Source organism: Crocodylus porosus, unplaced genomic scaffold (genome assembly GCF_001723895.1).
Source record: "Crocodylus porosus isolate Cpor-Errol unplaced genomic scaffold, CroPor_comp1, whole genome shotgun sequence".
Taxonomy (NCBI): Eukaryota; Metazoa; Chordata; order Crocodylia; family Crocodylidae; genus Crocodylus; species Crocodylus porosus.
Genome location: NW_017728886.1, coordinates 203,454,481 through 203,481,878, shown reverse-complemented (window position 1 = coordinate 203,481,878; position 27,398 = coordinate 203,454,481). Strand labels below are relative to the sequence as shown.

General features: G+C 44.7%; 1 protein-coding gene across 5 annotated transcripts in view; it reads left to right on the top strand.

Annotated features, from left to right (window-relative positions):
• Positions 1–27,398, top strand: part of PLAG1 (PLAG1 zinc finger) — a 47,190-nt gene that overhangs the window by 6,260 nt on the left and 13,532 nt on the right. The window contains exon 2 of one of the 5 annotated variants that reach the window (XM_019548273.1): positions 16,187–16,260. The exons of the other annotated variants lie outside the window; for them this stretch is intronic. The gene's annotated coding sequence lies outside the window, so the exon portion shown is untranslated. The remainder of the gene's footprint in view (positions 1–16,186; positions 16,261–27,398) is intronic. 5 annotated transcript variants of the gene reach the window in all.

Below are 27,398 nucleotides of genomic sequence, written 5' to 3'. Positions count from 1 at the left end.
CTAGATGATCTACTCAGGTCCCTTCCGACCCTAGAAACTATGAAACTATGAAAAGTCCTTCCAAATCTATTTGATTGCTATTTACAATATAAATACATTCATGTAGCTATATTACTCATCTGTAAGTGATTGAGTACAAAATTCTCAGTTATTTTTGGTAAAAATAGGGTATCAGACCTTTGGTTCAGGAACCAATCCCCCATTTATAATATTGTTCTTACGGGAGATTGGTTCTGAGTTACAACATTTCGACTTAAGATGCAGTTTTCAGGAACCAATTCTGTTGCAAGTCCAACGACAGCCTGTTTTGGCAAGGGTGTCCGGTCTTCCCGTGATGTTTCCAAACCATTGCAGCTTCCTTCTTTGCACAGCCTCCAACAATAGTTTGTAGTTTCCAATTTCCTCACTGATTTGCTGCTTGACACTTACTGGTCTGGTGCTCAGTGTACAAGGCAGGCAGCAGTCTGCTAAAGTAGTGCATTTCAAATGCTTCAATTCTGTTTTCTAACTTGGTATTAAGCACCTATACCTCACAGCTATAAAGCATCGTAGAGATGACCACAGCATGCAGCAGATGTAACTTTACCTTCTGTATAATATTGCTGCTTGTGCAGATTCCCTTCAGCTTTGTTAGCTGGCTGGTGACAACAACTATTTTGGCCTTGACTTCCTTTTCAGATATTAAGTCTTCTGTGATGGTGACTCCCGGATAATTAAAACTTGTTGCTCTTTCTAGTTTTGCATTGCTGATTTTCATATCTACATTGCTGTTGGTGATCTAGGAGGTTGTTATCACTTTTCTTTTCTCAGTGCTTATCTCCATTCTGTAGCTCTTTGCAGTTTTGTTCAGCATTTCTGTAAGTTCTTAGAATCATAGAACCAGAAGGGACCTGTACAATCAAGTCCGGTCCCCTGCCATGGGCAAGAAGTATTGGGCGCAGATGAGCTCGGCAAGGTGCCTGTCCAGCCTCGTCTTGAACACCTCATTGTGAAGCTCTTCAGATGTCCGTGCTATCAGATCGATGTCATCAGCTAAGTGCAGGTTATTGATCTTCTGTCCTCCAACTGATGTAATTCCTGTAAAATTCTCTAAGGCGTCTGACATGATTTGCTCAAGGAAGAAGTTGAAAAGGCATGGTGAGAGCAGGCAACTCGGTGCACTCCTACTGAAGTTGCAAGCCATTGAACAATGTTGTCAATCAGCACTACTTGCATTGCTGTAAAGTTCTCTATTTGTGTGATCAGGAATCTGCTGAAGTTATGCTTTTTACCATGAGCCAGAGTGCCACACTACCAAAAGTTTTCTTGAAGTCTATGAATTTATGGTGAAGTTCTTTTTGGTGATCATGGAGCTTTTTACTCAGTACTTGGATGTTGAAAATTTGCTCCATGGTCTGTCTCCCTGCTCTGAACCCAGCTTGCTCTTCTGCCAGCACGGTTTCTATTTGAGGGTTGAGTCTGTTTAGTGTTATTTTTAGAAGTACTTTGCTTGGATGGCTGATAAAAATGATGGTGTGGTAGTTTGTGCATTGGTGGAGATTTCCCTTTTATTAGGAAAGGGAATGATGACTGACTTCATCCACTGGGTTGGCAAGGCTTTCTCCCTCTGTATTGTGTTGCAAATTTTGTGAACTGTGCTTGTTATGTTGTCACCTGTTTTCAAGAGTTCTGAAGTTGTCACTTGTCAAGAATTCTGAAGACAACTTCATATTTAAGATGACCTCCCCCCCACCCATGACTGGATTCTATACAGGGAAAATTGTAAGTTTGTTATAACTTTCCATGTATAAAATCTGATTAGTGGAAAGTCTTCTTAAATTCATTCCTCTCCCCCCAACTGCTGTGGTGGGGAAAGCAGTGGTGGGAACAAAAGGCCAGACCCCTGCTGCTGCTGCCTGCCTCCCACTCCCTGCTTATCCTTGCAGATAGCCCCACCCCCCCCTTTACATCTCCTCACTTACCTTCTACCTCTCTGGGGCAGCAGGGTAGTCAGGAGCAGTACAACCCAGTCCAGCCTGGCTACCTCCCCCACCATCTGTTCCTGCCTGCAGCCTGCCCCCATTTACCTTCTGCTTCAGCTCTGCTCCCCTCTGGGGCAGTTGGGGCTGAGCCAGGAAGAAGCAGCAGCAGCTCCTGGCCAGGCAGGGTGAGGGCTGGAGGGACTGGAGTGGGAGCAGAAAGTAAAGTGGGGGAGGGAGCAGTGGTTATGGGTGGAATGGGGGGAAGCTGCAGGCTTCCCCCACTCCCCCTGCCAGTCACCCCTGCACTCCTTCCCCCTTCCCCCTCAAAGAAGCTGTTCAGCCTGGGGCCAGATCTGGAACTGAGCTGCTGCTGCCTGCCCTGAATCCAAGATGAGGATTTTTTTCCTTATGTTGATGGTGGGGAAGGGCTTGTCTTGGATTTGAGTAAATGTAGTACTTTGCTTGTGTCATTGTGGATTTAGTTAGATCCTGTTGGTTACTCCAACAGCTGGGATGACCACTGCTAAGATGAGGGTATTGCCTGATGATGTACTACTGGTGGCACTGGTGCTAAATCTGTACTAGGAGATTTAATCTTGACAGGCTTCTAGCATATGAAGGCTCTAAAAACCTTTGGTTGTGGGAACATGAAGCTACCCTTGCCTGAAGCTATAATGCGGGGATGTTAAATTTACCTGGAGCTCTGAGCTGGATTATGCCCCAGTGTTCCTAATCTAGTACAGTATCAGTAATTTGACGTGATCAACCTGAAAAGACTCCTGTCTGACAACCTGTAGTGCTAATTGTCCAATGAATTTGGTGCCAAGGGCCTTGCTGTCTAAATGACACTCATCGAGAGAGAACAGTAAATGGTCATTGGAAGCTCCTTTGCTGCCAAGTTAGATCCTAATAGTGAGGAGGACAGAAATGAGGCTTTCTCAGTCCAGATTCTGGCAAAGATCTAATGAGAAATCAGCCTCTTCTGGTTCGTTGTAATTTTCAGAATAGAGAATCCAACATATCTAGATCAGTGTTGGGTTGCCCCTCAATATTTAAAGAAATGTGGGAAGTATCAACTTACTGGTCTCCTTAACTGCAAAAGGATATGAGCCCTCAGCCCCATAAATTAGTCTACACACAGGTTACTTCCGATAGAAGCTCTAGATTTTTGATTTTTTTTTAGATTTTTATGCCATAATTGAGACTGTCCTTGTGGTGGAAATGTTCTGGACTCCAAGATGCAGACTTCACTGAATGATCTCCCATTAAGGTTCTGTGTGTGTTCACGGAGAAAACAAATCATTTCGGAAGGTGGCACAGACTTTTGTACTTTTTTCTGTATGTGTGTATATGTAGATCCATTCCTTCCCATAAACCCAGCCTTTTACACACAATCCTATACTGGATTATTTTCTCCCAAAGCTAGTAATTGCAAATGTTTACTCTAATTGTGCTAGGATAGAATAATAGGGTGAATAATTATTATGCAGTGGGCCAAGGAAGATTGGCATATCTAGGGGACAGAATTAAGTTTGTAGTGTATAGTCTGCAATATGCAAGTACAGTGGTCAGAGTAATATTAAACTAAACTTATCCTTTACCATTTGCAAAGGGAACTGTGTGAACCATCAGGTATAACTGCTTTCAGATGTTTATCGTGTGATATGTGCAGCAACCTTAATTGCTTATCCACAAAGATTTGTATATTCATTTCCTAGGTGTTTTTATGATAGATGGACCTGCATGGTGTAGAAGTGCAGTGCTTATAGAGAATATCCATTATCTACTGTGCATTAATTATTCTATGTTGTGGTATAGTAGCTTGTAAGCACATTCCTCCCAAGAAGATTTTTGTGGACTAACAATTATGATACAGGCTTATGTGTGTCCCCCTGCATCCTCTCTTCTACCCTTCTCCCTTCCTACCTAAAATATTTTCCAGTTGGTGTTCCCTGTCCTCTGCCAGTTAGGTTCGTTTATGTAGCAAGTAAAATTTTAAAGTAACATATATGATTTTTAAATCCAACATTTTCAAAAGACTTAAAAACTTGCCTGTTGCACCAGATGTATTCAAGATTGTCTCTATACCCAGCTTCATCCAAATAAATGGAGCCTACAAAAATGCTGCTAATGTTAGATTTTTAAGGGATCAGTCAGTGGTGGGAGGAAAGTTGATCAATGGAAGATTTTTGTCTGGAGTCTCTCTCTAAATGTAAAGATTTCTTATTAATTTTTATTAAGAGAAGCTTAGCAAATGGATTAAAAAATATGTACCTTGTAATAGCTAGTGTGTGACATTTTAAACCCATTGGTCACCTTCTTTTAAAGAAAAAGTAAGAATTTAGGTTTCAACCCTAACTACATGGTTACTGCCAGATGCTTGCCATAGCACCCTCTTATTCATCTTTTTTATTTTTTTTAATAGTTCTCTTTTAATCCTCACCTACACCCTCTGAATCTTTAAAATTGCTATTATTGTGATTGATTGATTGATTTTTGTCATTTTAAACAGTGTGACCATATAGAATATCATATTTCAGGTAAGATGTGTTACAGATTTGTAATGTAGATATTACATTCATTTCCTTAATCTAACACTATTTGTATATTGATCGCTTAAAATATCCACTCAATATCAAGCTGTTCACAGTGGCACTGAAGACTCCCCCTCCCACCCAAGTAGCTAAATTTTAATCTGGAACCTAACAATGAGTATAAGCATAGTTCAGCTTTCTTTCAATGTATACTACTTTGCATTTTATCAATAGTGAATTTCAGCTGCCATGTTAAAATGTATTTAATTTTTATTAGTCCCCTCTGCATTTCTTCATGGTATTTGTCTAAATTTCAACTGGTTGTGGCATCTGCCAGAGGAAAAAAAAAAAGTATATCATTGTGTTATCCCATAATAGCTCACATCAAGGTTTCTTATGCCTTATGCTGATAACCTTTGGACAAGATATAGGTGGAGATGAACAGTTCGTCTGATTCAGTGAATTACTACCTGTTCTTCTTCATACCACATTACCGAAGAAAAAAAAATACAGACAAAAAAACCCTATCTGCTTGGTAGTTGAAACATCATCATTAAGAGACTGAGAGATTCACACTACAACAGTTTATTATCCTTGGATATCTCTTTTCTGAAAGAGACAAGTAATTATGGCCACCTAATTCAACCTTCTGTTATAATTTACCTGTATTTTTCCCATCTCTTCACTTGATTTTGGGAGAAGCCAAGTTGCACATTTTAGATGCAAGGATCGTTCTCTGTTATTACTTGGACAGGACTAAGTGTCTCTGTAAAACATGTATGCTGTTTGTAGCCTAGAGAGATGCATCTAAAGGACATGGAGTTTCCACTCAGAGATTAAGTAGATTAGATTATGTATACATATTTGTTGTGACCTGGCAGCTATCTCAATGCCTGAGGTCTAAAAACACACTCGACTATATCCAAGGCAGCTTCAATTGCATATCTCAAGAGACACCCCTGGGAGATGCAAGGCAGTTTACATAGATTTATTCTGTGGATTTGGCTCGTAGACCTGATATTATTCAGGAAGTCATACTACTGTTCTGTCTGTTCCAGCACCCTATCTTAATGTGTTAGCCAGTATCAGACACTTCAGAAAAAGGTGCAGAAAACATACAGTAAAGAGTCCTGGGATAACCTGCCATGACAGGAAGCTGTCTTACCATTGTTTGTTTGGTTTATGCCCTGAAGCAGAAAAGTTCATATTTTTTCTAAAACTAATGTTTAAAAATAGAATTTGTATTATAATTTTGGGTAGCCTAATTATACATATAAATGTGTAGGGTTTTTTTAATCTTGCTGAGTTTTGAACCTTAATGATACCTTCAATAACTCTTAGGCTAATTTTGCATTGTTCAAAAAATCCCTTTTCTCAGTTTTAAACTTGTTGCCTATCAAGTAAACGTCTCTTTGTTCTTGTTATCAGAACAGCTCAAATTAAGTAACTAATTTGCCTTCTGTATACCATGAATTATTTTGTATGTTATTTCGTATGTCCTATGTAAAATAGTGGGGGGGGGACGATGATGACTCAGAAGTGCTCACAGAACCACAAATTTTAAACAGCTTTTTTATATGATACTAAACCTTGTATATCGTGTATCATTACAAGGGCCTATGACCAATTGTTTTGACTACCTAGAAAAATTTAATTCACTCATCTGTTGCTTTCATGACGCTGAAATTTTAGTTTAGTTTAGATAACGTAAGTGAACTTGAATATCCAGTTAGCCATTGAACATTTAATCCCTTCAGTCATTTTGAACCTAACGTGAAAATGTTCAAGCCTTTGTAAATGTAGAACACATCATGTACCTGATAGAGAGTATGACCTTTCATAGTAAGCAGCATTCAACACTGTGGATCCACAATAACAGTTGTTCATTTGTCTCCTGTCTGTAGCATTGTAAACTGAAGCAGGCAATGGATGTACAAGGGTATCGTGGAATCATAGTGGACTTTTGCTGTATAGTATTGATGAACATTGCTCTGACCCCTCGGTCAGAGAACCTGACTGGAACCTTTAAAAAGGTTCTACTGTCAATTCCTGATGGGCATAGAGATTCTGTAATAACTGAATGCATAAAGAGGTAACATTAGATCACAGTAGTTCTTAATTCAGGTTTCAGCAGGTATTGATCTTTAATAAGGACACAGATATATGTAGCCAAAGCTGTTGGGCTTATCTATACAGAAAGGAAAAGAAATTTGAATGGGTTGTGATGTTCAGTGCAATAGCTCCCACTGAATAATCACAAGAGTGTTAAGAAATGGAGTGGGTCAGGAGGCAATGGATCCATAACTAGATTGGTCCACCAATAAGCCCTTTCTCCAGATTAGTGGACAGGAAAAAGCAGACATAAAGCAGTGATTGCTGTAGTTCTGAGGCTGCAAAAATCAACCAAGTGGCTTCCAAGCCCTGGCGGTGGGGAAAATTCTATTTACTTTAGCTCTTACCTGGCAAAATTAATTTATACAAGTTGCATGCTAAGATAAAGGTTTGTCTGAAGGGGGGAGATGCTACATAAAGAAGAAAATTCCTTCATTTGTTTCACTCTCATTTCACTTCATTTCAAAGTAGAGAACCTTAGCTAAATGCACGTTGGTTTTACTAGAGTAATTTGTAGCTTGATTTTTCTTCAAAAACTTTTAAATGGTTGTATTTGGGAGCAAATCTGTTTGTTAAAGAGTGGTGGTTGTTGGTAAAAAGCAGTGAATGGAGCTGGTGATGGGCTTGTCTACATAGAGGCATTGCATCACACTCTGTGTCCACACAAAATCTGTTTCATAGTTCTTTATTTGGCGTCTTGGGTGGGTCACAATAAGTGATCCTCCTTGGTGTAAAAATAATCTGCCTTGCACAGAATTAGTTTCCTAACTATTGTGCTGCTGACTGTACTATATAACTGGGAACCAAAATATATTGCTTGGCATCTCATCAACCTGTCTGGGTCCCTGTATGCTCAGCATTGCTCTAGGACATGACGGGGAGGTGTTCTCTGTTTAAATGCCGGCAGGCTGGCATTAGGACCTCTTTGCTGATATTGGTTAGAACTGACTTCATATAGTCATTACAGTATCCATGCATCCCTTCAGATGTTCTGGATTTATCTGCCCTCTTTGAATCATGCATGACCCATCCCAGCTGGATACAAATTGCTGAAGTATGGACAAGCACTGTCACATTAAATAAAGTTAATATCTCATTGAGCTGGTCTCAGTGCCAAGTCAAAAGCAAAGGACTCTGGCAGATATACCTCAAGAGAAGGGACCATCACAGGATCCAGTGGTAATTCTCCTAGTCTCCCTCCATACTATGAGGAACTGGACTGCATTTTTGCAAGGGACGCTGTTAACAGAAACGGGCTCCCTAAAACCTCCAGAGAAGACAGAAAGCATCCAACACTGCCTGGCAAGCATGGAGCAGGCCACCAATGATCTCATTTATGCCATGGGTTTCAACCAGAAGAACTGTTAAGACAGCTAAGAATCGTGACCTGAGAAGGTGGCCTGTCTCTAGTGTGGATCCCTGTAGTGAAGCCACTGTGGGGGAGAAATCAGCCAGATTCCCACTTGAAATTGCTATAGGAAACTGATGTAGTACGTAATATGTGTCTTAAAATGTAAAACTGCATAGGGGGATTAAACTGTTTTTTTGTTCTGGGCATGGAAATTTTGTTAGCAAGGAGTCTGGCACTGTTACATGGAGCTAGGAGCCTTTTTCCGCCTGTTTGCCATTCAGTCCCATCCCCCTCAGTATGATCTATCAGAGGCTGGAAAAATATGGCCTGCGGGTCGGATCCCGCCCACTAGGCCATTCTGTCTGGCCTGCGGGGCCCCTAAAAAATTTAGAAAATTGTTACCTGCCTGTGGCTGCCTGTCTAAAGCGCCAGTGGCCAATGGCAATTCTGCCAATGGTGGCAGGGTCCAGGAGTAGCCAGTGGTGGGACCTAGGTGTGGCAGAATACAGCAGGAGCAGCAGCATGGCCTGCCTGGCCCTGCCCCACTCCCAGCCCCCAGCTGAAAGCTTCTGCTTAGAAGAAGCTTCTGGCCTGGCAACCTTGAAGCTGTTTCCCTGCTCTCCCTCCATCCGGGAATGCCAACTCAGCTAAAAACAGGGGGGAGGGGAAGACTGCTGGCCATCACCCCAGCCCTTGGGGCTGGACTGGATCCTGTTGCATCCTGCAGTCCCGGCCATGCAGCTGGGAATTGCATGGTGATGGAGCAGCAGCGGGGTGGGGAACTGGTGGTGGTGGCAATGGCAGCAGGCAGGGGGGAAGTGACAGTGAGCGGGTGAGCAGGAGTACAGAGTCCACGCTGGTGCCCCGGGGCCCAGGGCAGGGTGGCAGGAGCACAGAGCCCAGGCTGGAAGAGGCTCTATGGAGCCGGGGGGGGGCTGGCTTGGGGCACTATCGCTGGGCTCCTGCCTGCCCACCTGCCATTGCTGCCACTGCCAATTCCCCATCCCGCCCACCTGCCACTCCAGCACCGTGCAGTTCCTAGTTGCATAGCCAGGACCTTAGGACACAGCAGAAACCAGTTTGGCCTGGCCTGGCCCAGCCCCTTCAATTCCCAACTGGTTCTGTACAGTGCTGGTCAGGCTGGCTCCTGCTGCATTCTGTGGTACTGACCATGTAACCAGGAACCAGAGCAGCAGCTGGAAAGGTAGGGAAGCGGCGGGAGAAGGGCAGCTGTGGTGGCGGGGGGGTGACGTGGCAGTGGGCGAGAGCATGGGGCCTGCGGTAGTGACCTGGGGCCAGGGGCAGCAAGAGCATGGAGCCCAGGCTGGCAGGGGCTCTGCCTGCCTTGGGCCATGAGCGCCCCAGGGCCTCACCACCTGCTGCTGTGGCTGGTGGCAGGGACTATGGGCAATGAGGGAGGGGGTGGGGGTGGGAGTGCATGTTAATAGGCAGGAGCCACATGCATATCCTACCATACCATCAGCCTGACCTCCATCCCGGGGAAGATCCTAGAAAAGATTATCAAAGAGGCCATTCTTAACTGACTGGCTGACGGCAACATCCTGAGGGATAGCTGGCACGGGTTTGTTGCAAGTAGGTCTTGCCTGACCAATCTCATTTCCTTCTATGACCAGGTGACCTATCATCTGGACAAGGAAGAAGAGATTGATGTCATATATCTTGATTTCAGAAAAGCCTTTGATCTGGTATCCCATGATCACCTCTTGGCAAAACTGGCTAACTGTGGCCTTGACCCCACCATGATCTGCTGGCTGGGGAACTGGCTCTGTGGTAGGACCCAGAGGGTGGTGGTTGACAGAAGTCAATCGTCATGGTGCCCTGTGACCAGTGGGGTCCCTCAAGGCTCTGTCCTAGGACCTATATTATTTAACATTTTCATTAATGATGTAGACATTGGTATCAGAAGCAGACAGGCCAAGTTCGCCGATGATACCAAACGCTGGGGTAAAACAACCACACCTGAGGACAGGAGGGTGATCCAGGCAAACTTTGACAGGCTCAGGAAACAGGCGGATGAGAACCTGATGGTGTTTAACACTGAAAAACACAAGGTTTTCCACCTTTGGAGGAAAAACCTGCAGCATGCTTATAGGCTCAGCAGTGCTTCACTGGCCAGCACTTCTGACGAAAGGGACTTGGGGGCCACGATTGACCGCGAGATGAACATGAGCCTGCAATGCGATGCTGAGGCTAGTAAAGCTAGCAAAACGCTGGCTTGCATCCATAGATGCTTCTCAGGCAAATCCCAGGATGTCATTCTCCCCTTGTACTTGGCCTTGGTGAGGCTGCCACTGGAGTACTACATCCAACTTTGGGCTCTGCAATTCAAAAAGGATGTGAAGAAGCTTGAGAGGGTGCAGAGGGAGAGCCACACACGATGAGAGATCAGGAAAACTGACCTTATGATGAGAGGCTGAGCCATGGGACTCTTCAACCTGGAAAAGTGCAGGCTCAGAGGGGACCTGGTGGCCACCAGTAAGTTTATCAGGGGTGCTCACCAGGATTTAGGGGAACATCTGTTCACCAGAACACCCCAACGGATGACAAGGTCGAACGGTCACAAACTCCTCCATGACTGTTTCAGGCTGGACATAAGGAAGAACTTCTTTACTGTCCAAGCCCCCCAGGTCTGGAATAGACTGCCACCAGAGGTGGTTCAAGCACCTACTTTGAATGTATGATCCCTGCTGACCTCCTGCTTCCTGCCACTGGGGCAGGAGCCTGGACTCAATCTGCCGAGGACCCTTCCAGCCCAAATGTCTATGAATCTGTGTACTTACACCCCCCCTCACACTGCCATGCACCCACAGCCTCTCTCACACACAACTCCCCCAGCGACCCTCCCCCCACACACATTGCTTTCCCCCACACCCCCCCACATACACTTATACCCATCCACCCATACCCCCAACAATCCTCTACACCCCCCCACGATATACAAGAGTAAAACTTAGTTTTAACCTATTATACTATCACCTCTGTGTACACTATGCAAACACATGTAAATCACGACAAAAATATTTTTTGAAATCAAATTAATGTTGTATTAGGTGTTTTGATTTTTAGAATATAACTTGTTTTTTGTTCTGGTTCTGAGATGGCAGACCCCCTTACTGAAAGGAGTACTTCTGGGGGCAAGGAGAGGAACTTTGGCAAAGGTCAGGGCTTAGGGAATGGAACTTCTGGTCCCAAGATGGTGACTAGGGGGCGGGGTACCTGTCTAGGGGCAGGGCTACCCATGCAGCCCTCAACAGCATGCCAAAATGCATTAAACAGTCCTCTAGCCGAAACAATTGCCCGCTCCGGTCTGTCTGTAGGGCCTGACTTATATTGTGGGCCCAACTCACTAATATCCTGGCCTGACTGTGGCAGGGGCCGTTATTTTTGCATCCAAGTCATGGTGCCCCACTGCCATGCCCCCTGATTTGACTTAAGGTTTAGGGTCGGGTTTAATTGCAGCAGCAGAGGCCTTGCTCCCAAGGCCTCTGATCACTGCTGAAAAGCCCACAGGGAAGAAGTTGCAAAAGAAACGGAGAGGAGAGAGCTTGGGGATAGGTAGGGAAGGAGACGTTTGCTTTTTCAGGTGGGAAAACTGGATTGCGGGAGATTGGGGAACTACCTTGGCAGATGACTCTGATGCCAAGAAGAGGAGGGTCTGTTTTTTCCTTTTGGATGGGAAAACTGGGGCATGAAGGTGGGGGGTGCCTGGCCCTGGCGGACTGTCCTGGCACTGGGTGGGTGGTGCTGTTTGCTCCTCTGTGCGTGTGTTCTCTCCCCCTGCTCCCAACATCTAGTGTCTCAGTTTTCCTGCCAGGAGGACCAAACAGCCTAGGACCAAACCCTACCCAGTGTCACAGCAGTCTGCCAAGGCAGCCCCCCAGGTTCCCTCAACCCCCCATGCCCCAGTTTTCCTGCCCAGAGGAGCAAATAGCTCTTCCTCTACACATCCCCAAGCTCTCTCCTCCCCCTGTCCCTTTTGTGACCGCTTCCCTGCTCCCCTGGGCTGCTAGGCTTTTGCTGCAGCAGTCATCTTGTTATAACAAAATCCCGTAATATAATAAAATCCCAGAACTCCCTAGCAAGTGGCCATATTGTGGTATTTTGTGGCAAAATGTATTTTTTTGAAAATCACTTAATTTTGTGATTTTCATGAAAAATGCAAAATTGCAATTTAAATCAGGCCCTATCTATGTGACATCTGTGCTGGGGGGATATATTACATTTATCAAGTTTTCTCTTCATCATGTAGTCTCACACATACCACATACTCTACCTCCATAGTCTTTCCTTACTGACTTCCTTTCTCTTCTCCCCCACTCCCCCCAGTTATCAAGCTTTGTACATCTGATGTGGAGGATTCCATTAAGTTGTGGGTCAAGTCAGACTCCACAAATGTCACCCGCACTTGCTGCCTCCTTTTCAAACTACTTGCCGATCAGTCTCCTTTTGATTCCCTCCACCTAATGTGGACCTCTCACCACTCTGGCATTCCTGCACTCCTGTTGAAGATGTCAGTAGCAGAAATTTTAAAAAACAGAATTGCATGTGAATACTCATGCTGGCTTTAAATGCAAGAAGAAAAAAATGGATGCGCTCAACTTTTACGAAAGTTATATTTCATGAAGTAAACGCCACCAAATGCATGGCATGTCAAAATTCATAGCTATTGAAAGGTATTGTAATGCCTTGAATTTAGAACATTTACTGCTGAGTTCTTTTAATTTGGCAGTGCACTTTATGCTGATCTGAAGGAATCAGAGAAGAGAACTTCAGCCAAGGAGAACGTTCCATTCTGGCACAAACATTACAAGGCAAAGGAGCTCTAGTGGGTCTGTACATATAGCTAATGTTTTCCCTTCTAGTCTAGTCCAACTTGGGAGAAAACCTCATGGTAAACAGCAGCACACAGATCCTCCCAGTTCTCACATTAAATAGGAGTCTTGTGACTCAGAGAAATGATAAGTCTTAAAATATGTAAAAAATTGCTGCAAAATGGAAGGTTGTAAATTGTTTTCTGTGTCCATGAAGATTGGGACAAGAAGTGATGGGCTTGAACAACAATAAGGGAGACTTAGGTTAGACACGAGAAGTAACTTTCTAACTGTAAATACTGGATTAGTTTACCAAAGGATATGTTGGAAGTCTAAAATCTCTTATCGGTGGAAGTTTTTAAGAGAAGGTTAGACAGATATTTGGCAGATTGGGGTTTAAGTATAGTTGATCCTTCCATGGAGCAAGGGGAGAGGGCTGATAGCCGATCAAGAGTCGCTTTCTTTACTGCTTTCTATGATTGTGACTCACCATGTGATGACATCCTCCAGCAAAAAATACAGCTTGCAGAGGTACACATGCAGTTACTAATATTATTTGTATCCACCTCACAAAAGAAAACGGGCACCAAACACTCAGCTCAGGGCCTACTGAAGCTTTAAAATATTGCAAGCATTCATACACCTGTCTTCCCTGTCTCATAAAAAGCCTTCAGGTGTTGTGAAGTACATTAGAAGATGTTCAGCCTTCTTGAAGGTAGGAGGAGAAGACTGGAATGGCATTCTAAAATCAAGGGAAAAAAAGATCTTCTTTTTCTTGGGATGAGACCATGAGGAGTGGATCAATAGGTATTTGTTTTATTTGATTTCTCTTATCACCTTGGAATGCCAGAAATCATGCGATAAGGGAAGTTACCATGTACAGAGAAGTGATCAAAACTCAGAATTAAAACAAGATGCTAGAAAGGATGTGTTTGATAAAAAATTAGGCTCAAGTTAACTGAAAGCCATGAAAGCAGTGTGAAGTGAAGGAACGTTTTCTGGCGCTTTCTCAAATGGTTGAAATGAAACAAAACCCTCAAGATGGAGCACCTGGCCTTGGCAAAGGGTATGAGACAAAGTGTTAAGAAGTAAATAGCTGTGGTAGAGCAACTTTTGTTACAAAGGTCAAACATTGCACCGGATTGCATCACCGTCTTGTAAAATGCAGAGGATGTACTATATACTGGTCCCATCATTTTGATCAGTCTCTTTAGAAGTCCTTCCCATTGCTTTTAGTCCCCCAGGAGATGGAGAACACTTAAGAGCAAATTGCTCTACTGTAGTTTTTGAGTACTTATTAACAAGGTCATGTGTAAAGATCATTGTTCTTAAATTTGCACTACATTTTTAAGTGTTTTAATTTGTAATGAATATGCATTGTTAGCTGTGGATTATTGTCAACTCAATAAATGTCTTTTAAAACAAATTTTCTGAAACAATACATATACAACTCAACCCACAAATGCTGTAACACTCACCTCTCTGTGCTGTCCGTTTTTAGTTGACTCAAATTAAAACTCTTTCCTGATTACAAAGCATGTTAGTTATACCTACCCCATAGCTTCATAACAGGAGCATACTGAATCCTTGACCTTGTTCTCTTGGTCACGTAGTATTTTTTCACTTTCGGCTGCCCCAAATTGAGTGTCCACTACCTGCTTCATCTGTCAAGAATTTTCCCTTGGTCTCTCAGATATTATGTGCACCGGAGTACGTAATGATAAAAACCCAAACTTCCCACCTTTTCATAATACACAACCTGTCTCCCCTTCATCCTTCCAGAAGCACACTCCACTGCTGTTGTGCAACTGTAGGTAAAGTTCAGCCACTCCTTTCTCACATCAAGTGTTGACCAAAAGGTTTGATCTACCCGAAAGAGAGGAGGCATATAACTCCATATATCCTCTGGGTTCCAAGGAACAAATATTTCCTTGTTCATTCTATCAAAGAACCTAACTTCCTAAATATTCTTGCATCATGGACCTTGCCAAACCACCCCGCATGAACAGTGATAACACTTCCACAGAACAAGGATGCATGAGAGCACCATCGTCCTTCCCAACCCTCACCCCCATGACTGATTGAAGTCAACAGTATGTCAACGTTACTGTAACCATAACTCCAGTACAGATTGAGGACTCCGTCCCTTCGGAGCTGTCAGTGGTCTCCTGGCTAGCAGCCTTAACGGTTCTGCCAACAACAAGCAGAGTACTGCTTGGAAGCCAGTTGTTAGGAATGATGAACTTCTGGATGGTGATGGCAACAAGTTGTTCCAATTTGACAAGAATTCTAGGTTAGTCTTGCAGCTGTAGCTCCAGGGAATGCTCAGTACTGATTTTGTAAAAAAGTTGTCTTTGCCATCCTGAAGTTCTGCCTGCACTGCTAGTCAGTCCTGTCCCCCATTACTACCCTGTCCTCCTACCAGTCACTGCTAATTGCCTGAAACCAGATGCCTGGAGCCAGATGTGGTACTCCACCATGTAAAGGTGCTTCAGGTAAATGCTTTCTGCACAAGTAAATTTTCAATGTCATTCTCTTGCTCCTTTTCCATTAATCATGTTGCCAAGACATCAGTGGCCCTGAGAAGCAGCAGGTCAGATCCATTTGCCCACATCCAAATGCACACACATTATACTGTTCCTGTTAAGCACTGATTGCAGTGATCAGTACTGAGTCCTTCATACTTCCTGAGACCAGTTCAGAAGTGGCACTGGCAAAATTAATGGATTCCAGAAAAATCATGGGAAGTTGTGAGTGTGACCTCCAGGTCCCAGGATTCGTAGAGCTCCATTGTGCATCCCAAAATACACTGCATGAAAAATTAGAGCAGAGCTGTGGAACTGTGCACGAGGGAATATATGCCCAGAATGCTGAGTGATGAGTTTGAACTAATGCCGAAGTGGGTGAGCACAATAGTTAACGAGGAAATTACCATAACAAAGTGGTATGGACACACTTCAGTCTGCTACAGTTAATCTTATGCATCTAGAACAAACCAACAACTTCTGTGTAACATCACTATGTAGACGAGATTAATGTGTATGACTGAATTGAAACAAAAAGTACCCTAGCTTCTAAGATGTGAAAATTTACTCCCAACAGTTTTGTGGCTTGCTGGCCTGTTCAAAGGCAAATTTAGTGTGCCATATAAACTTTCCCTTTACTACCTTTTTCCCACTGTAATAAAATAAGTTTAAGATCAGAAATATACTATTGACTAAATATTACTTGAAATTTAAAATGACAAAAGCTATTGTGGCTCTTTCAAAATATGTGGTTTTAGTTGGCTGGGAGTTTTTATTATGGGGTTTTTTTTGGGGGGGTCCTTGTTTTTTGTTTTGTCCTAAGTATTGGATGCATCTTTAGTTACCCTTTCCTAAGGCTTTTGTATTTTAGCTCATAGGGTCACATGATACAATCATCCAACCTCAGAGCTGCAGCAGCAATAGCAATGGCCATCTTGAATAAATGTAAGTCAATAATTTTCTTTAATACTAACCATGATTTTCTATAAGTATTTGTTCTACCTGAAAAGAGGGGGGATCTAGCAATTCCTCAAGAGTGGGGAATTCTAAATAAATTGCTGCTGCTTAGCAATGGAGAATCCTTTTTTGAAAAATTTAAAAAGATGTTCTAATGGGGAAAGCTCTGATAATTAATTGCATTAAAATACAAAAGTATAAGAAGGCTGTTGGCCAAACCCTGCCTAATTCCACCCCAGGCCATCTTGAAATAATTATTGGTGGGCTGTCGTGTAACTTAGGAAAGAATTGCTCATCTGCCACCTTCTTCCTTCTATTGTAGCATATAAATTCAGTGTATATTGGTAGCTGTGTTTCCCTTCTGAGCTGTATGTTTGTCCCAGGTGTCTGGGAATTTCCTATTACAATCCAGCTCTCCTATGAAGGCTACTGGCCTGTTAAAAATAACCAGTTAGTTAGCATTTTGTATCTTGAAGACATTTTATACTCAGTAATCCTATTATTTGTGCAGCTGTTTGGGAGGTACACAAGTATCATCCCCACTCTGCAGTTGGCAAAACCACCTGGCTGTTGTTGCACTCCACGTACCTGCACGCTGTCCCTTCTTCCTGCCTGCTGCAGCCATTTCCCCGCTCCTACCCTGCCTGCCCACCGGCCCAGCTTCAGCGCCAGGGATGGCAGAAGCAGCTGGCGGCACCTGGGCTTGCAGGAACATTGGTGGGGGCTCTGCGTGCTGAGGGGGGGCAGGCTGTGGGCAAATCTGCGCCCAAGCCCAGCTCTCCTACCTCCCTCCTGATACAGCGCAGCCCTGGCAGCTTGGCCCCGCACTCCTGCCTGGCTGTTGCTGTGCTCCATGTGTCCGCTCACTGCCCTAGGCCCTGTGCTGGCTCTACGAGTGTTTGGCTATGGTGAGGATCTGCGACAGTGAAGGATCTGCATTACAGCCAAATGCTCCCGACTGCCACACTGAACACTGCCCAGCAGCAGTGGTGGGGGTCTGCTTTTCTCCGCCACAAGTAGCAGCTTGTGCTTGGACCTAGCGCAGGACCCAGGCTGAGCAGCTGCAGCATCAGACAAACTGGTGCTCAGCATCAGAGAAAAGCACCACCTCCCCCTCCAGCCACCAGTACTCCATGGTGCAGCTGCTTTAAGGCCATGCATGGCTGCCTGTTCCCGCTCTGTGCTGGCAGCAGTGACACAGCGGAGACACAGGACAGCCCTGGGTGGCTGCACCAGGAAGCACTGGTGAGAGGGAGGGGCTGCTTTTTTTCAGCGCTGAGCACCAGTTTGTTCCATGCCTCTGCTGCTCAGCCCAGATGGGTAAGTGTGGGGTCCCGGCCAGTAAGGGCTCTATGGAGCTAGGCCAGCTCCCCTCTCTCCCTGCTGGCACAGCCTAGCCTGACTCCACAGGCCCCTGCCAGCCCACACCCCGGCTGCCCTGATCTGGGCCCTGCTGGCCCCGACCCCAGAACACTGCAGGCCCCACACACACACTTGCTTCTACTCCCGCCCACCCCCACTGTGGCTTTCCCCACTTTTCTGCCTGCCTGCTCCAGCACCACGTGGCTCCCAGCTGCACAGCCAGACTGTGAGGCTCAGCAGGAGCTGAGCTGGCCCGCCTCTGAGAACTGGGATGATTCTTGCAGTCCTCTCCTGCCTCGGTGCTCTGCTCTTACATGAGTTTCCCACTCCTGCAGACATGAATGGTTCCAGGCCAGATGCCTCTGCTAGGCAGGGGCTTCTGATAGGGGGCGGGGCCAGGCAGGCCCTTCTTGTTGAAGGAGCCTGCCAGGGCTTCCCCTGGGTCCTGCTGCCCCTGGCTCCTGTCATCTTTGAGAGGAGCCAGGGGCAGATAAATATCGATTTTATAAATTTTTTTAGGGGCCCTGCAGCCAGACAGAATGGCCTGGTGGGCCAGAACCGAATTGCAGGCCATATTTTGCCCACCTCTCCACTACAGTGTACTCTGATGAATGCTTTTTGTGTATGTGCTTATGTTCACGTGTATGCACACACACATAGCTATATTTTGTTTGTGTGTGGGTGTATGTATAGACATGCATGCACATGTATAGTGTATGTAGACATGCATATAGTGTGTGTGTATTAATATGTGTATATGTATGTCTACACACACACACACACTATATATATATATGTGTGTATATGTGTGTGTATATATATATATATATACACACATATATGTGTGTATGTGTTTGTTAGGAGCTTTTATATGTATACAATATATTCCTACTGAACAGTCCCCAGCTTCTGTAATCCAGATCCATTTTGAGATGCTGGAGAACACCGAGTATGCCCTGTACCTCAACAGCCATCTCTTGTGCAACATAGATGAAGAAATCCAACATCTCCTCAAATGCACAACTGCAGCCTTTGGACGCCTGAAGAAATGGATGTTCAAGCTTATCAGGCAATTGTGATCCCTACTTTGTTGTACGGAGCTGAGAGATGAACAGTGTACTGGAGACACCTAAAGTTGCTGGAGAAGTACCATCAGTGCTGCTTCCAGAAGATCCTCCAAATCTATTGGGGCGATAGATGAAACAACCTTGCCATTCTTTTGCAATCAAGCATTTACTTATGTTAACTTGTGGGAAACTGTCACCTAGGACTGCCCCAGACGGATCTTCTGCAGGAATCTCAATACTTTGAAACCTCATGACAGCACAGAGGATAGAAAAGTGGGAACGGCAGAAACAGCATGTCACAGACCAAATCAAGAATCCTGTGCCACCCACCCCACACGGAAACACATGTCTGAGCTGCAGTATAGTCTGTTGATCCTAGATAAGCCTCAACAGCAGAGATCCTGGTTTTCTCTTTTTAAAAATCACAGATTCTCTGATTTAAAATATATATAACTTTACGAATTCTCTGATTAAAACCCCAACATCTGTATTTTTCCGTGATTAAAATGAAGTGCCACTATATATGTGTATGTATATATGTATCAGTTGAACACAATATTTTATTGACATATTTACAATTTTAAAGTCATTTGGAAGCCTATCAGTGCCTCAATCACTATAATAAAGTAAATTCCAAATACCTACAGATGTTGGCATTTCATTTTGGGTTTTTTGTCATAGAAAATCACAGCTTCCTCTGCCCCCTTTACTCACCAGGACGCGGGTCCAGCTGTGGCTGGCCCCGCCTCTCCCCTGCAACTGCTTTGGGGTGCTGATTAGTCCTGATATGCAAGTGCCCGGCCCATGCCTTTGCCCCTCACTCCTGACCCACAGCCCAGCAATACTCCGTGCCTCTACCTGTGCTGGTGCCAGGCAGGCAGGTGGTGTATGCAGCAGTGAGGCGCCAGCCCCGCCTCCCCCAGATGAGCCACCCAAGGCCTCGTCCCATTCCAGGCCCTAAGCCCCACACCCTGCTCAGACTGGGCAGCAGGCCCAGCCCCAGTCTTCCCCAACTCCCTCCTTCATTATGAGGGCCTCAATTCCACCCTCCTTGTCCTCCACACCAGATTTACTTGTGGGGAGCTGTTCTCCAGGCTGTCTGGGAGCCATGTGCATGGCATCCCCTGCCTGATTGTCCTTCTGCTGCTCCCCCCAGCCCGTAGCAGGCTGGAATTCTGCTAGCCTGCAAGGGGAAACCCACCATTTCCCGCGTTTTTCTCCTTAAAATGAGAAAATTTGGATTTCACCATGGCAAAACACAGTGAACAGAAAACCCAGGCCCTTGCTCATCAGCCAACTTCAGACATACAGATAAGGTAGTCATGGAAGAGGATCATCCTCAGCTGTAAGGGATTGCTAAAGAAGATATCTATAGATAGATATAGAGAGATCTCCTCACTCTCACTCTCTTATAGTGTGTGATTGTGCAGACATATATGCATATGTATAGTGTTTGTAGACATACATACATACTGTGTGCATGTAGACGTACATGCATACATATATAGTGTGTTGCCATAATATATATGTTGCCATAATACATGCATGCATACACAGTGTGTGAAGCGCAAATAACAATGATACTAATGATAGTAATTGATACTAATAACAGAAGTGTGTGTGTGTGAGAACATAAGCACACATACACAAATACAAAAGTGTTTTATAGTAGTAAAACACATAGTAGTGTGTTACCTGAATCATATTTATTTGTTATTAATATCATTTTCTGTTATCTTACACAAAAGTAATACAAGAACTCGTACATATAAAATTCACCATAGCCTGTGGGTTTGTTTTATGCGTCAAGTCATGTTTTCATATGTGTAAATGGCATTTTTACTACTTCTATAACTAAGATTTTGTTTGCCTTAAGCAGAAAATTAGAGTTCCTTCAACTCAAACATGAATTTGGGTAATTATTTTTATTTCTTTGGATCCATAAATAGAAAAAAGCCTGTATGCCCTGACAGTAATTAAATTTACAAAATAATTAGCACCTTAGCTTCTACAGAGTTCTTCAAAAAGCAACTATGTAGTGACACAAACATTCTTAGAAACCCCATAAAACGCAGTGTAAGGATCAAAATGATTTAACTCTAGCTAGCTCTTGCTTCCTTTCGTTCAGTATATAATCAGCAGTTCTTTGGGATATCAGGTAACTCAAACCAAGCTCTGAAGATGTACCATAATACGGACCTACATAATTTGAAACATTGCAATCCCAGTGAGAGATCTCAGTTATGTTTATAGATTTTTAAATAGTAAAACATTTAGCTCATGATGAAATAAATTTTGGTATACACATTTTTTAAATTTCTCCAAACCCAAACTTCTTAAGGAGAAAAAAAAGGTACAAGCAGATTGTTTCTGTTGTACATTTTCAGAAAAGATGATGTAATGGTCTTTGTTTATCTGCAGTAACATACAGTAAAAATTATTTTTTTCTAATATTTTTAAAAACCGGTTGTATGTAGTCCTACCAAATTGAATGTATCTTTTTTAAACTTGCAAATAATTTTGTGGGTAGGCTAGAAATCATAATGAGTTAGGGAGACATCCTCTCTTAGATGATTACTGTTGTAGCAGAACATTATTGGGCTTCTTCTCATAAGTGATTGCTTGCATTTTCCAATCAAAAGCTTGAGAGAGTTATGAAAACAGATAACTATTACAACCCATTTGAATCCATCTGTTCCCCTTGCTACTTGTTTGAAATGTAGCTTGAAGGAGAAAAAGCATCTTTCTCTATGGTAGATCTGTTTTGCCAAAAATATGAAGATTTAATTTCTGTAACAGTCTTAGAGTAATGAATCTATGAAATTCTGGTATGCTTTTTCTCTCATTGTATACTGTCCTTCTAACAATACTATGGCTTTAATTCTGCACCATTTGCATAGTTGCTAATGTGTACTCACTATGTGCTGGCAACATGCTAGAATGGAATTCTTATGTTTAATTTTAAATACTTATATATTTGCATTCTGAATGGGTGTTTTACCTTTTATGTAGTTTGCTTTCAGTTTGATCTATTACTGTCTGCAGGTAATTCTCTTATAGTTTCATAGTTAGTAGGGTCGGAAGGGACCTGAGCAGATCATCAAGTCCGACCCCCTGCCATGGCAGGAAAGAGAAAAGGTGATTGTCAAGCCTTGTCTTAAAGACCCCCAGGGTAGGAGCCAGCACCACTTCACTTGGAAGTTGGTTCCAGATTCTAGCTGCCAGTGAAGTAGCGCCTCCTGATGTCTAATCTGAATTTATCCTCTGCCAGCTTGTGACTGTTATTTCTGGTCACTCCTGGTAGTGCTTGGGGGAACAGGGACTCCCCCAATGCCTGCTGGTCCCCTCTGACTACAGGCCACTAGATCCCCCCCCTCAGCCTTCTCTTATGGAGGCTGAACAGGTTCAGGTCCCGTAGCCTCTCCTTGTAGGGCCTGCCCTGCTGCCCCCGATCATGCAAGTGGCCCTCCTGGACCCTCTCCATGTTGTCCACATCCCTGTTAAAGTGCGGCACCCAGAACTGGATGCAGTACTCCAGCTGCGGCCGGACCAGTGTCGCGTAGAGGGGGAGTATCACCTCCCTGAACCTGCTTGAGATGTATCTGTGGATGCATGACAAGGTGCAGTTGGCCTTCCTCACTGCATCCCCACACTGCCGGCCCATGTTCATCTTGGCATCAATGATGACTCTAAGATCCTTTTCTGCCTCTGGAGTTCCCCAGCCTGTAGGTATGCTGCTGGTTCTTCCTCCCCAGGTGCATCACCTTGCACTTGTCAGTGTTAAATCCCATCCTGTTCTCGTCCGCCCACCCCTGTAACCTGTCTACATCTGATTGTATGCTATTCCTTCCTTCCCACATCCCCCCACGTCTTGGTGTCATCAGCAAATATGAACAGGGTGCTTTTTACCCCCTCATCCAAGTCACTGATGAAGATGTTGAACAGTGCGGGCCTGAGGACTGAGCCCTGGGGGGACCCCACTGCCTACATCCCTCCAGGTCACAAGTGACCCATCCACCACCACTCTCTGGGTGCAGCCCTCCAGCCAGTTGGCGACCCATTTGACTACGTAGGTGTCGACACCACAGTCCCTCAGTTTCTTAATGAGAACGGGGTTAGAGACAATGTCGAAGGCCTTCCAAAAGTCCAGAAGGATTATGTCTACTGCTACCCCTGCATCTAAGGATTTGGTGACATGGTCGTAGAAGGCCACCGGGTTGGTCTGACAGGACCTGCTGCTAATGAACCCGTGTTGGTTGTCCCTAAGCATAATCTCCCCTGCTGGCCCCTCATGGATATGTGCCAGAATAATTCTCTCAAAAAACTTGCCCAGGATTGAGGTAAGACTAACTGGCTTGTAGTTCCCTGGGTCCTCCTTCCTCCCTTTTTTGAAGATGGGACCCACACTGGACCTCTTCCAGTCTTCTGGCACCACACCAGAGTACCACGAGTGCTCGTAAAGCCGTGCCAAGGGGCCCGCAATGACCTCAGCTAATTCCCTCAGCACTCTGGAGTGGAGATCGTCTGGACCAGCTGCTTTAAATACATCCAGGTCCTCCAGAAGTTTCCTGACTAGATCCTCCCTGACCTTTGGCCTAGGTGCGCCTCCCCTGGGGCCTGAGGTGGACCCGGTGCGGGGGCTGATCTGGTCCCTACTCAGGAAAATGGAGGCAAAGAAGATGTTAGATAGGTTAGCTTTGTAGTCTGGTGTGACGACCAGATTTTCTAATGTGTTTTGCAGAGGCCCCACGTTACCCAGTACCTTCTTTTTGCCCCCTGTGTATTTAAAAAAGGACTTCTTGTTGTCCTTGATCTGGGAAGCTAGTCCCAGTTCCATCTCTGCCTTGGCCTTCCTGACTGCCCCCCTGCAGCCCTGAGCAACCGCAATATAATCCTCCCTGGTGATGGTTCCTTCCTGCCATTGGATGTGTGCCTCCCTTTTAGCTAGAAGACATTCCCGGATGCTGTTGGTGAGCCATGGGGGTTTTTGTGCCCTCCTGCTCCCTTTGATCTGTGTTGGGATTACCTCCCTTTGGGCTTGGAGGATCGTCTCCTTAAGGAGTAACCACTCTTCTTGGACACCTGACTTCCCTCCCCTCCGGGACCTCAGTGCTTTCCCTACTCTTCTCCTTAGCTCATTGAAGTCCGCCCTCCTTAAATCTAGGGTTGCTGCCTTGCTGCAGGCCTTTGCCACCTTGCACTGGATGGTGAATTCCAGCAGGCGACTATCACTGTCTTCCATGGGGCTGAGCAGCCGCAGCCCCCTCACCAGGTGGCCAGCACCAAGTCCAGCAAGGCATCTCCCCTGGTGGGGCTGTGCACTTCCTGGGTTAGATGGAGGTCCTGCATTCTGGCTAGGAATGTACATGAGCAGTCAGCAGATGTCTGGAAGGTTCAGGTCACCCATGATGACCACGTCCTTTGACCTAACTACCTCTGTGAGCTGACTTAAGAATTCCTGGTCTAGCTCTTCCCCTTGGTTGGGTGGTCTGTAGTAGACCCCCACCGTTAAGGCTCTTTCCCCTCGACTGCCTTGTATTCTAACCCAGAGCACTTCCGTGCGCCCCTCCTCTGACTCTGTGCTACCTGGTGAGGATGTGTATTCCTCCTTAATGTACAGTGCCACACCCCCACCTTTCTTCCCTGTCCTGTCCCTCCTGTACAGCCTATAGCACTTGATATTCACCGCCCATTCATGTGTTGGGTCTCACCACATTTCAGTGAGCCCCACTATGTCTGGGTTAGTGTCAGCTAGCAGGAGGGTAAGTTCCTCCTGCTTGTTTCCCATACTACGAGTGTTTGTGTAGAGGCATTTGAGGCCTCCTGTGGATGGGTGCACTGGCCCCTTAATCGCAGCCCCTGTGGCTTGCCTGTGTATATGTTCCACTCGTCAGTCTAGGCATATTTTTCTTATCATAGAATAAAACTTTTATTTTTTGCCCTAGTTTTATATTTTCCCTACACTGAATTTCCTAAGTTGCTGCATTCCACCCCCTATCAAATGTACATATCTACTGTCATTTTACTGTATACTGTCATCTGTACCTCTGTGTTTAAATTAGAATTTAATCTATGAAAATTAGGTTTTTCTGAACTCTAATATATCATTGTATCTAGAAAGCCTGAAGTTAAAATTAAATGTATACAAAACTTTCCAGGCATTACTGCTTTCTCAGGTGATGGTTTTCACAGATTCTATTTGAGTGAGCACACATGCCCTATACAAATGAGAGAGCAGCAGTAGTGTGCAACACCCAGTATAGAAGTAGCTGCATATTTGGCAGGGAGGCCTCAACAATTTTCATTCACTTTCTTTTGGCCGCTTCTACCTTCATGATGGAACCTTGCAGTATCCCACCTCTATGTGAACCTGGACAAGGACATCAACAGTTAGAGAAGAAATTTGACTTGCTAAATATGCTTAGTGTACTCAGTTTAAAACAGCCATGCACAAGGGCACAAAGTTAGAGGTCTGCCTTGTAAAAACAGAGAATTCCCACTCCCTGTGCAAAGCTGACTCAGTTGTACAAGGAGAGAAGGCAAAGCTTCTGAATCTAAAATCTGTCTCCTGCCATTCAGCTGTGCCTATTAACACTTGTCAGGCCAGGTGCCTTTTTTTTTTAACTTGGGCAGTAGTCACATACCTGCATGTACTCAATCTGACACTTTTCCGAAGTCATATAAAAGTAAAGAGAGGACAAACTGCAATTACGCTGTATGGAGACTTCAGTGCTGAGAGGCCACTTCTTCCTAGCCAGCTGTGCTCATCCATTGTCCCTGTTCCAGGCACAAAGGGTGTATCTAAGCCTTGCTCCTCTGCACTTTTACATGCAGGATTGAAGCTGTAGAGAAATCTAGTATGCAAGGGAAAAAGTGGCTCATCCTCCTCTACCTAGCAGAGATGCATGAAGAAGAGAGAACACGGCTTCCAGGGGAAGTGGTGCAGGCTCCTAGCCTGGGGATTTTTAAAAGGAAGTTAGATGAGCACCTTGCCGGGGTCATCTGACCCCAGTGCTCTTTCCTGCCAAGGCAGGGGGTCGGACTAGATGATCTACCTAGGTCCCTTCCGACTCTAGCTACTATGAAACTGGGTCACTCAACAGTGCTAATTAGCTCACCTGCTGCCCTGTGCAAATGCAGCTACTATGCTTCCAATTCATGGAGTAGCCTGTACAGAACCAGGATGGCATGCTTGAAGGTACCACGGCCTTGCACCACAATTTTTTGATGTTAGCATGCCATGAGACGAGTCTTTATTCTTGAGTGTAGATCAAATAAACAGAAACTTCCACTTCCTCTGATGCGTACTACAGGTAGCATTTTGTTTATCAAGCTCATGCTTGATAAGAAGACCACGGTAAGACTGATACCCAGCTTATCAGCACTGATCAACCAAGCACCCTGGTCCCCACCATGCCCAGTTTTTCTTTATGTGCATTGATGCATGCAGTGGCATTGAAATACTTCTTTGTGCTTGGAAGACTTAGGGTTGAACCATTAGCAGAATTCACAGTTCTTATCAGCTCAGTGAGGTGATTTAAATATCAGCCCTAACTTATCTTTCAGTATTGAAAACTTTGCCCACTCAGCTTACTGTGGAGCTCCTGAAAAAGCTGTCTTCTCCAGGTGTTAACTGGACACCGCAACAGGATACTGAAAGTATTCTAGAGAAGATTCCCATAAGGTGCACCTACAGTTCAGGGGTTTCACCTGGGAACTGCTTCACAGGTATCTGTCACAAGCCCATCCATGGGGTATCTCCAGACCCCCAAGTTGCTCCCTGATGCATGTCTCAGGGACCAGACCAAGGTTTGCTCTGTGGGGATAAGGTGTTATCCCAAGCTTCAGCTCCACTACCTCACACTGAACCTCACAGATGCAGCAAGGAAGTTGCTACCAGCCTTAAGTGGCCTCCCCTTTTGGTTGTGGAAGAAATTTTCGATCTCCTTTTCCATAGAATGGGCTAGCCTGGCATATCACTGTCCCAGAAACCACTCTTTGCCATAGACAGACAATAAGGAGACAAACAACAAAAGATTTATTATATAGGAGGAAAGAATTGCATACTTGTCTTTCTTTTTTTTATCAGTTTTTCTTACAAGTTCTTGCCCTCTTCTCTGGTTACCATCTAGCCCTCTGCCAGTGTTTTTAATAACTCACTCTTCCTGCTGTATCTACCAGCCTTGGCTGCTATGGCCTTGGACCCTTCCTTAGTCTAGGAAAAATCCACAAGACACTGGCCATCTTACAGACAGACCTTTTAATACCTCCAAGCCAGCAGCAGCACCACCAACACCCCCTTGTCACCATTGTCCCAGTTCCTCATGAATCTCTAGAACTAGACATCTGACATTTCTCTGGCTGATAGGCCCATTTCTCTCAGACATCTTTGCTATTGTGCAGTTATTTTGCCCCATTACAAACAGATAATAACTTGAGTCTCCATCCCACCAGTGGCTTCTGGCATTGGGAGTGCTTTCCCTAGTATCACAACAGGTATGTAGCAGTTACGCCTGCTCTCTTTCCTTAAATATGCACCCCTATGTTCCTCTGGCTATACATCATGTCCAAACTCATAATGGTACATACAAACAGCATACCCTAATGTATACAGTGGCAATAGTAACAGAAATGGATGCACCATAAAATAGGCTTTCCAACAGAACCGCACACACCATGTCAGTGAAATACATACAA